Below are 9,161 nucleotides of genomic sequence, written 5' to 3' on the forward strand. Positions count from 1 at the left end.
CCCCAACGCCATATGCATCAAAGCACGAATGAGGCGTCCACTTATTCAGAGAGTCAGTTAAACCGTCGCCGTCTGGAACATTGTCAACGCCAACGCCAATGAATACAGTGAACGCCGACATCTTTCGCTTTGTATATCCTGGATCAGCTGCGCTAATTTCAATTAATAAAAATGAAAGATAAGATTTTTTCTGTCTCTGTCCCTCCCTAGTCATAACTGCGTATGCGCCACTAGTAGCACCGGCCCAAAGGTATTCCGCCGCTTCGCAGTGTCGCGCCTTTCCTCAAAATCCAACTTTCAATTTGCAGTTTTTTCTTCCTTTACGGCCCGGTTCTTGCGTCCACCGAGATATGCGAGATAGTTACTGTGCCATTTCCTTTCCTCAAAATCCAAACAAAACAAGTGAGCCGACGCAGTTCATAGAGTTCTCTGGCGTTGACAACTTTACAAAGGCCTTCCGTGCCGGAATTCCCGGGTTCGAACCCGACCGCGGCGGCTGCGTTTTTATGAAAACAAATCGCTAAGGTGAACAGGTGAACAGTGGCGTGGGATAGACGAGACGCCTCAGGCTCCCGTGTGCTGTGCGATGTCAGTGCACGTTAAATATCCATAGGTGGTCGAAATTATTTCGGAGCCCTCCACTACGGCACTTTCTTCCTTTCTTCTTTCACTTCCTACTTTCTCCCTTCCCTTACGGCGTGGTTCAGGTGTGCGCAGATATATGAGAGAGATACTGCTCCATTTGCTTCCCCCAAAATCAATTATTAATAATAATAATATTATTATTATTATTATTATTATTATTATTATTATTATTATTATTATTATTATTATTATTATTATTATTATTATTTATTATTATTATTATTATTAATAGTTCATTTTAACGAATGGAAAGACGAACAACCGGCTCTGTGGGTCAGTGGAGACCTCAAAATCGCTTTCATGTACGTGGCGCTGGTGTCCAACTGCAAAGCCTGCTTTGATTGCGTTCCGCACACTGGATAGGCAGAGCATCATCCCTGCCACCCTAAAAGGTTGCATGCAGTTCATGGTTGATCGCGAGATATATCACCAAATGGACGCTGCGGCCTAAGTATTGCACCCGCCTTCGGTAGCTCAGTGGTTAGTGCGCTCGGCTACTGATCCGGAGTTTCCGGGTCCGAACCCAACCGCGACGACTGCGTTTTTATGGATGCAAAACGGTAAGGCGCCCGTGTGCTGTGCGATGTCAGTGCATGTTAAAGATCCCCAGGTGGTCGAAATTATTCCGGAGCCCACCACTACGACACCTCTCTTCCGTTGTCCTTTCACTCCCTCCTTAATCCCTTCCCTTACGGCACGGTTCAGGCGGTCAACGATATATGAGACAGATACTGCGCCATTTCCTTTCCCTAAAAATCAATTATTATTACTATTATTAGCTATTGCTGCAGTGCCGCGTATTAGCCACAACGCTGTCAGCACTAATGCATTCAGGCCACATCTCTCTCTCACGACCGCCACAAGTATCGAAGCGCGAATGAGGCGTCAGATTCTTACATCAAAGCCATCGCCGTCTGGAGCAGAGTCAACGCGCAGAAGCAAGAGTGAGGCGTCGGATGCATCAAAGCCATCGTCATCGCCATCGTCATCGCATCTGGAGCACATTGAACGGCATACGGTTTGGTAACGCTTTCATCGTCAACGAGCAGGTGTGTTCCCACTCCAGGTAAGCAATGTTTTGTGACTATTAGAGAGTTTTAGCATATCTTGACCCGCGATCCGCTAAGGAGATCCGCTGCCGCGGTGCGCCACTACGTACGCGCTAAGTTGGCGTCCGGTAAGCCGCAGTACGTCTGCGCTTGCAGGTCGCCGGTATCTCACTTCAGCATTATGAGGGGAAGGACTGCAGGCTAAATTTACCACGCGTTAAATGGCAAACGAGTTAAACGAGGCGGCATGTAGAGGTGTCACGGGTCTCCCCGGAGAACACTGGGACCGAAAGAATGCACTAGGCGACAGGTGTACCCACACGAATGCACATTTAATACACCCCACGTGACACACGCACTACAACACAAAACTAACAAAACTAACACAAAGACTATAAATACACACGACCCAGGCATACTGCTACCAGCGTCTACTACTAGCGTTCTACTATTAGCGGTCGGCGTTCGTGCTCACGGTTGGTTCGGTGCGGCTGAGGCGTTGTATGGATCCAGTAGCCGGCGCCGAGGCGGCGTTCGACGTGCTTGGGCTGGCGCCGCTGGCGGCGTCGCTGGCTGTGTCGCACAAGCTCCCGGTCCAAGCGCCCGTGGAGGTGATGCCGGTGTTGTTAGCTTTGGGGGCACCACCCGGATGGGTGGCAACAGCGCTGAAGACTCCTGGCCGTAGCAGGTGGTAGCGTCCTGCGTTGACTCCCCGAAACGGGCTCAGGCACGACAGGAAGTCCACGATGCGAAGCCGTGGAACGCGAGCTCACCGGAGCAGTAGCCGGCGTCGCTCTCTTCCAGCCGATGTGTACCTGACCCGCCGGAGCCTCTGCTTCTCTGCTGTTCCCCCCGTGTCTCGCTCTCCCTCGCACTTTTATAGCCTCGGTGTTCGTCCATGTAAGCCTTGTCGTCTTCTCTTCTCCACCAATTATTTCTCTCCACCTCACCGAATGCTTCTTCTTCCTCTTCTTTATTCTTCGGTTAATCTACGTCGTCTTCACACCTCTTTCCTCTAAAATTTAATTTAGGCTTCTAAATATATGTGACAAGAGGAAATGAACAATAAGTTAAGTCTTGGGAAGACAGGAACCAACAAGCAACCAGAACAGGAAAGCAAAACAAACACTCGTGATAGGTAGAGACCGCTAACAAAAAAAAAAGAGGAAAGGTGCACTCAAGTTTTTCGTATCCCAGTGATGAGCCTTTTGGGTAGTTGGTGCGTCGAGCGAGGGGGTGTGGCGGGGCGCCAGAGCAGCCTGTGGCTCCGGCCGGTATCCTGATGGAAACGTAGTGTGGACGGCAGTCTCCACTGCAGGCGTCAGCGTCACAGCGTTGGCGTACAGTTGACGGCGCTATCCACGGCGGGCCTCAACGCCTAAACGAAATTCAAATTAACTAAATGCAGTGCGTCAATTATCGCAGTGTGCTTTCGTCGTAACAGCTGTTGAGGCAGCTTTAAGCCAGGGGTTGCATTTGCTGCAATTTGCATAGTTTTTTCTCGCAACTAAAATAAAATGACGGTGGTTTAGATCTGATTAACCCTGGTTTAAAGCGAAAAGCTGCATCTCCCAGGGCACGTTTGTGGTCGAGCTACTGGCGCAATGCGAGAGAGGCGTCATTTCGTTTTCTTGAAACCAACCTTCATTTTCGCTTACGGCGCGGTTCGGGTGACCACCGTGATATGTGAGACAGGCGTATACCCCTGTCACACTAGCAAATTAATGTCATTCCAATCAAATGTTTTTCGATGCCTCTAATGACATTCGGTCTCTTTTTGTGCTACGCGGTAAAAAATAGTCTTTCGAAAATGATGGCAGTGACGATCAGTGAAAAAAATCGTACAATTCAAACACATGAACGCGCATAAAGTATGTTACAAATTGTTGTGTATTGTTTTAAAAGCGGGTGAGAACATTTGTGTGCAATATTATAAGCTTAAAATATTATTTCTGGCCATTCTGTGGCACTTGAGCCATGAAAAGCCAAGTCAAGTACAAAGTCAACAACAAATCTGAAAAATGTAAACAAACAAAATGGCTGACACGGCGAAGCGTGGAGCGTGGAAATGACTTCTGAAAGGTGAAGTGCTCAGTGACATCTTTAAGTACTTCCAAGCTAATCGAACATGTAACGCCAACCAGCCAGAAACACACAACCCAAAATGATCGGCAGTCGCGGGAAAGGCTTTGCTTCATGGTCCGCTGCTGCCGTTGGGTGCTGCTGGGGCCGAGAGTAATAGCTACCCACGAGAACTACAAGTGTGAAGAAGTTCGCACCAAAATTAACATTTTTTTTAGCAGAACTAAAAAAATACAATTTCTAACTTTGACAGTGCGCACACGATTTTTTCGCGTCGCTTGTTTCTGCTGTGCGTATGGATTCCAGAGTACACATTCGGTTAGACATCGAATGCGAATGAGTTTCGTGAACTCATTCGATAGCGAATGTCATTCGAACCTAATGACATTAAATCTGCTAGTGTGACAGGGGTATTAATTTCATTTTCTTAACACCAACTTCCATTTCACTTTCCTCTTACGGTGCGTTTCGGGTGTCCACCTAGATATGTGCCGACAGGCGTAATTTCCTTTCCTTACAACCTTCATTTCACTTTCCTTTCTTTACGGCGCCTTTCGGGTGTCCATCGAGATATGTGAGACATGCGTAACTTGGTGTCCTTAAAACAAAATTTTATTTCATTTTCCTTCTCTTACGGACGCGATTTGGGCATCGGTCCCCACGGCATGCGTCACATCGATCACACCTGGCGTTCCGCTGAACGCATCAAAGTGCACCGGTGTTTTATGCAGAACCCACTTTCATGGCCTGCGTATGCGATGCCGGCGAAAACTTTCCCGCTTGACATAAGAAAAGGTCAAATGTCAAAGGTCAAGGTCGCATAGTCCAGGATGGTGTGACAGCTGCTGGTGTCGCTGCTGTAGCAGACGTCATGAGTCAAACCTGACTAACGCCAGTTATGGTCATTGTTTGACCTCAACCTACATTCAAAGTGAAACCTGCAGCCACCGTGACCTCAAGCTACATTAAAGGCCATTGTTATCAATGATACGGATAAAGATTTCTTCAACCAAGCATTGATGTGTTTTGACGTATTTTCACTAGCTAGCGCCACTGTGCACATTTCCACACGATGACCCTACGGCACGACAAATTAAAGGTGCCGTGTTCGCGCCATTAGACACATTTAGTTGGCTGTACGCAGCGAATCTGCGGGTAACGAATTCGCACGCGCAGAACGCTACAAATCTTGACTCCTGCGGGCGTACGCACGCTACACACCATAGCGTGCGCGCGCTGCGACTTGTTTGTAACGTTTTCTCGATGATCCTTTGCGGGCGCTTTAGTTTCTAGGAGGATACAGGATTGTTGTGAGCCAGTACAACAAGCTTAAGAGCGAGAGTTCAATGTCACTTCTAGTTTGCGCAAGCTTAATTTATCGATTCAACTCGGATGCATTTGCTTAAGGGGTTGAGACACTAAATTTTTGGTTAGGACTGTAACGACCCTGCTGGCGTCACGGCGTTTCACCATCCTTATGACCACACACACAAAAAAAGAATCCTGGCCGGAAACGTACCTGCGTAGTTTTCTCACACTCGGCTCGGTGGGAATGGCCTTCCCTTTGACTGGCTCCCAGCATGAAGTACGCCTGGGGCAGCGACCGGAGATGGACAGACGACAGGGGAGGGGGGAAGAGTGCCTTCAAATAATTAGCCGTGCCCGACAGGAGCAGGCCTCATCATAGGGAGCTCGCCGCAGTTGACGCCCCCGGCGCCGCACGCATCAGCTGTGTTTTTCGGAGAAAGTGAGCCGCTTGCCCCAGTTGGAAATAGCAGCGGACTTGTGATTTCTAATCAGCCATTCCCACGGGCGAATCGTCTTGCTATGTGCTGTGCAACTTTCCCCCTCTTGTAAGAAATGTGCCCCGTCTTGGATTGGCCACCGCCTGATGAAGGGGTGGAACCGTAGGGGATTTAAGGATCCTGCTGAATGAGAAAGGACGCTGAGCACTGCCGCTCTGGGCATGGTCTTTTATTTTTGACTGTTAGCTCTTTCTAAAATATGTAAATAAGTTTCACCAAAGTTCCATTAAACTTGTTTGTTTTCGTTTTCCTCAAAATGCAAGTTCCATCCTTCCTCAGCCCTAGGACTCGGATACGCTACCCAACGGAGCCCGGGTTCGAGTTGGCCCCAGACTCCTCGACTGGGAGTTCTTTCTTTCAAACATCGCGTATTGCTCCAGGACGCGTGGTACATGCTCCGCGATCCATTTATATGCGGTAAATTATTATCGCATTATTTATTCTAAGAGGTGTTGGTTTCTCAGCGCTGGTGTGCGTTAGACGTCACTCGCAGGGAAGAGCAGCAGACCTGGTCACGTGGGCTCGAAAAGTAACGGAACACGTACGGCTGCGTCGTACCCACGCTGTGCACATCAGTGCCCTTCTATATGCCGGCCTGTATTGCGATTTGCTGAGCAAAGCTAAGCGCGCGATGGGCGACGTCGAGTTCTGAAACCAAGCTGCTCGCTTGTGCCGATCTCAATCGGCGATCAGCCTGTGTATTCGCTAAAAGAATGCTTCAATATTGTTCAACCGGATTCGGCAATTTAACGCGAGTGTACGGAATTCCCCCAAGAATGTGGCCATGATGACGTCTGCACCTGATCGCTACTTTTGCTTACATTACTGCAGACAGAAATTGCGCGTTCGTTCGGCATTTGATGTGAAGATACGTTCTACATAAGAAAAACAATGTCTTCTTTTTTTTGCGCCGCTCTACGTTCACTTGTTAACGTAGTGCGATGTCTGAGCGAGCGTGAGCCTGTGGATGGCTTCAAAGCAAGATTGTTGACACCTCGTATGTCCGGCGTTTCTCGATCATTGCAATTGCTTTGATGTTTCCACTACTTGACTTTAATTTGCTTCATCTAGAATGCGTTCAGCGCCTATTTGCAATAACTAAAACTGCTTCATTTGATGTCCACATACGAGACGCCGACGATTGCTGCCGGGCGATGCAGATTCATTCGGCAGGCCTTTCCTTCTCATAAACAGATTTTAGTGGAATCGCGTAATTTTTCAAAGCGTTTTTTGATTCCAATGTTTCGCAGAAGTTGGCCTTACATACAAAGGAAGGCCAAAACAAGCATTTTATAGCTTCGAATTTTGATATCTCAAGACCTGTATAACCAGAAATTGTGTTTTCTTTTTCTTTCTTCTGGGCAGCCGAATAATAAGGCAGAAATGGTGAGGGTCGCAGAATGGCGCCGATGTTGGCTGCGCTGTTATTACACCTTGCCGCAAGCCCGAAACAGGTGAGAAGCGCTTCTATGATTCGCTACAGTACTTTCCTAAACAGCGTGGTTCGTGAAACTTCTTGTTAGCATGGGGTCAGATACTCAAAACATGTAGTGACACTGCATTCGTTTCTTAGGCCGAGGCTTTCGAGAGCTATATTTGGTCCATTGGTTCATAACCTTAGAAGAACGGAAACTAAGGCACGACAATAGTCTGCTTGGTTCAGCTGGTCTAGAGTTTTCTTGCTCTGCCATGTTCAACATTCTTAAACAAAATTTTGAATATTGGAATATTTTAATGTACTTCTATGAAAAAATTAGAGATAACGGTCCTTCCTGCTAATGCGTAGCAGTGACTTTCCTTTGAAGTTTTCCGATCGCTCGTATCGAGCAGTTAAGGCTGCCATAGAAAACCAATGGGAATGTTTTTGAAGGCAGAAAAAAATGTTACTAGAAAAATAAAATAGACGTCTGGGGACGAGACAGCTGCAGATATAAATTCATTGTTATAGTCAAGTATTACAATATATGAAAAAAAAGTGCTCATAAACTGCTCCCCGTTCAAAAATGCCTTTGTGCAAAAGTGTTGGGTATGCTTGTTCAAAGAATCAGTATCCGTCTCTCTCTCTCAGTAAAGCTGAATTCATATGCAGCGACGGTTCATAGAAAAGTAGCATGCTGGCCTAATTGGTATAACACACAGAATTTTGGAACATTCAGCTAAAGAAAACCGAAAAAAAGCAGAACAGGAGAGTGGTTTGCCTGGCCTTGTTCTCCTGTCCATTGTCTTTTCTGCGCTGCGTTGGAATTTATGCTAGCAGTTCCTATGCGCAACTGCTAATTCATCGTTCGATATGCGATAGCTGTTGAAGAGGGGGTGTATGAATCCAACCTTCATATCACGGCTGTTCCCGCTCAGAACAATTGGCAATTAGCCTGCTTCGAATGTGCATAGAGTGACTAAGGTTGTGTGTCAAACATCCTCTCCTGATCTGAACGATTTGATTAGATTTTTTCAGGAATGGGTGTACTATCGCTGTGGCGTTTGTGGATACCACGGCGTCACTTTAGAGGACATGCTGACACATGTGCCAACATGCGAACGGAGAGGAGCGGCACGGCGAGCGGCTTACATATTACGCCGCCCATCACCTGGCGATGAAGATCAAGAAGTCTTGGGCGGTTGAAAGGATCCCGAAAGGGGTTCTAAACGTTCGTAATAAAATGCTTGTGTTCCGTGGATTGCAGGCCACAGAGTTTTCATGCCGCGTACGAGCCCTAAAAGGCAACGGGAAATTTACAGTATCTTTGTAAAAGTTCCCGCTTTCGCCCCACGCGGTTACCTGCGTTGCCGGCTTTCGCGCGAAACCTGGCATACGACGGCATGCCGAGCAGGTGACGTCAGAAGCCGAAGGTTTTCATTGGTTCTCCGCAATACGTCATACAGACGTCACGCAGCTACCATGGCCGCGGCCAATCTGGCTGGAGGAGGTAGCGGAGAGGTCGAGTGGGCTGGGCCGGCGGAGAAGCGCCAACGTTCCAGCGTGCGGAAATTTGACTTTTGAATGCTTCTAGCTTGGCTTCGGCATAGTGAATTGCAAATAATTTAGCTGGAGGATATTTGTGAAGGGGCGTCCTTTAACATCCTAGGCATACAGCAGCTATACTGGGAGCCCCTTTAAGCTCGAGACCCTTCTGTGTTTCTTGTTCTTTTCCATTCAAACGTTACCAGCCATGATTTTTTTTTTTGTGACGCTGATGTAGTTACCGCGACTGATCAGTGCTCCACCAATCGCACCGCTATAAGTCAAGGAGTAACTATCTGGTGCTCGTGCGATGATTTACTTTAGCGCTTTTGCACAGCAACTAAAACACGGAGACCTTGCTTTTAGGCAACGGCAGCTCATGTGCAATCGCGTGGCAAGCGACCCGTGCAGCTCCGATGCAGTTGAGATGAAAGCTTCGCAGAGACTAGAAGTACTCCAATTTCTAAATTGCGGGCACCCTGATTGTGGGGTACGCCCTTAAGCAACACATTGGCTATATGGGACGCCCTAGTGATGCTGTATGATTGATCTCGACCACCAGGGAATCTGCCATGCTACAGCACACGAGTGCTATTCGCGCTTCTCCTTCATCGAAAC

At 47.7% G+C, this 9,161-nt stretch overlaps 1 long non-coding RNA gene across 2 annotated transcripts; it reads left to right on the forward strand.

Annotated features, from left to right (window-relative positions):
* Positions 1-1,631: 1,631 nt before the first annotated feature.
* On the forward strand, positions 1,632-8,153 carry LOC144121417 (uncharacterized). Of its 2 annotated transcripts, none has more exons than XR_013312619.1 (3): positions 1,632-1,711; positions 6,947-7,035; positions 8,027-8,153. It is a non-coding gene; the product is annotated as an uncharacterized LOC144121417 (long non-coding RNA). The 2 variants fall into 2 exon arrangements; XR_013312618.1 differs by lacking the exon at positions 1,632-1,711 and adding an exon at positions 3,725-3,776.
* The last annotated feature ends 1,008 nt before the right edge of the window (positions 8,154-9,161 follow it).

This window comes from Amblyomma americanum, chromosome 2 (genome assembly GCF_052857255.1).
Source record: "Amblyomma americanum isolate KBUSLIRL-KWMA chromosome 2, ASM5285725v1, whole genome shotgun sequence".
Taxonomy (NCBI): domain Eukaryota; kingdom Metazoa; phylum Arthropoda; class Arachnida; order Ixodida; family Ixodidae; genus Amblyomma; species Amblyomma americanum.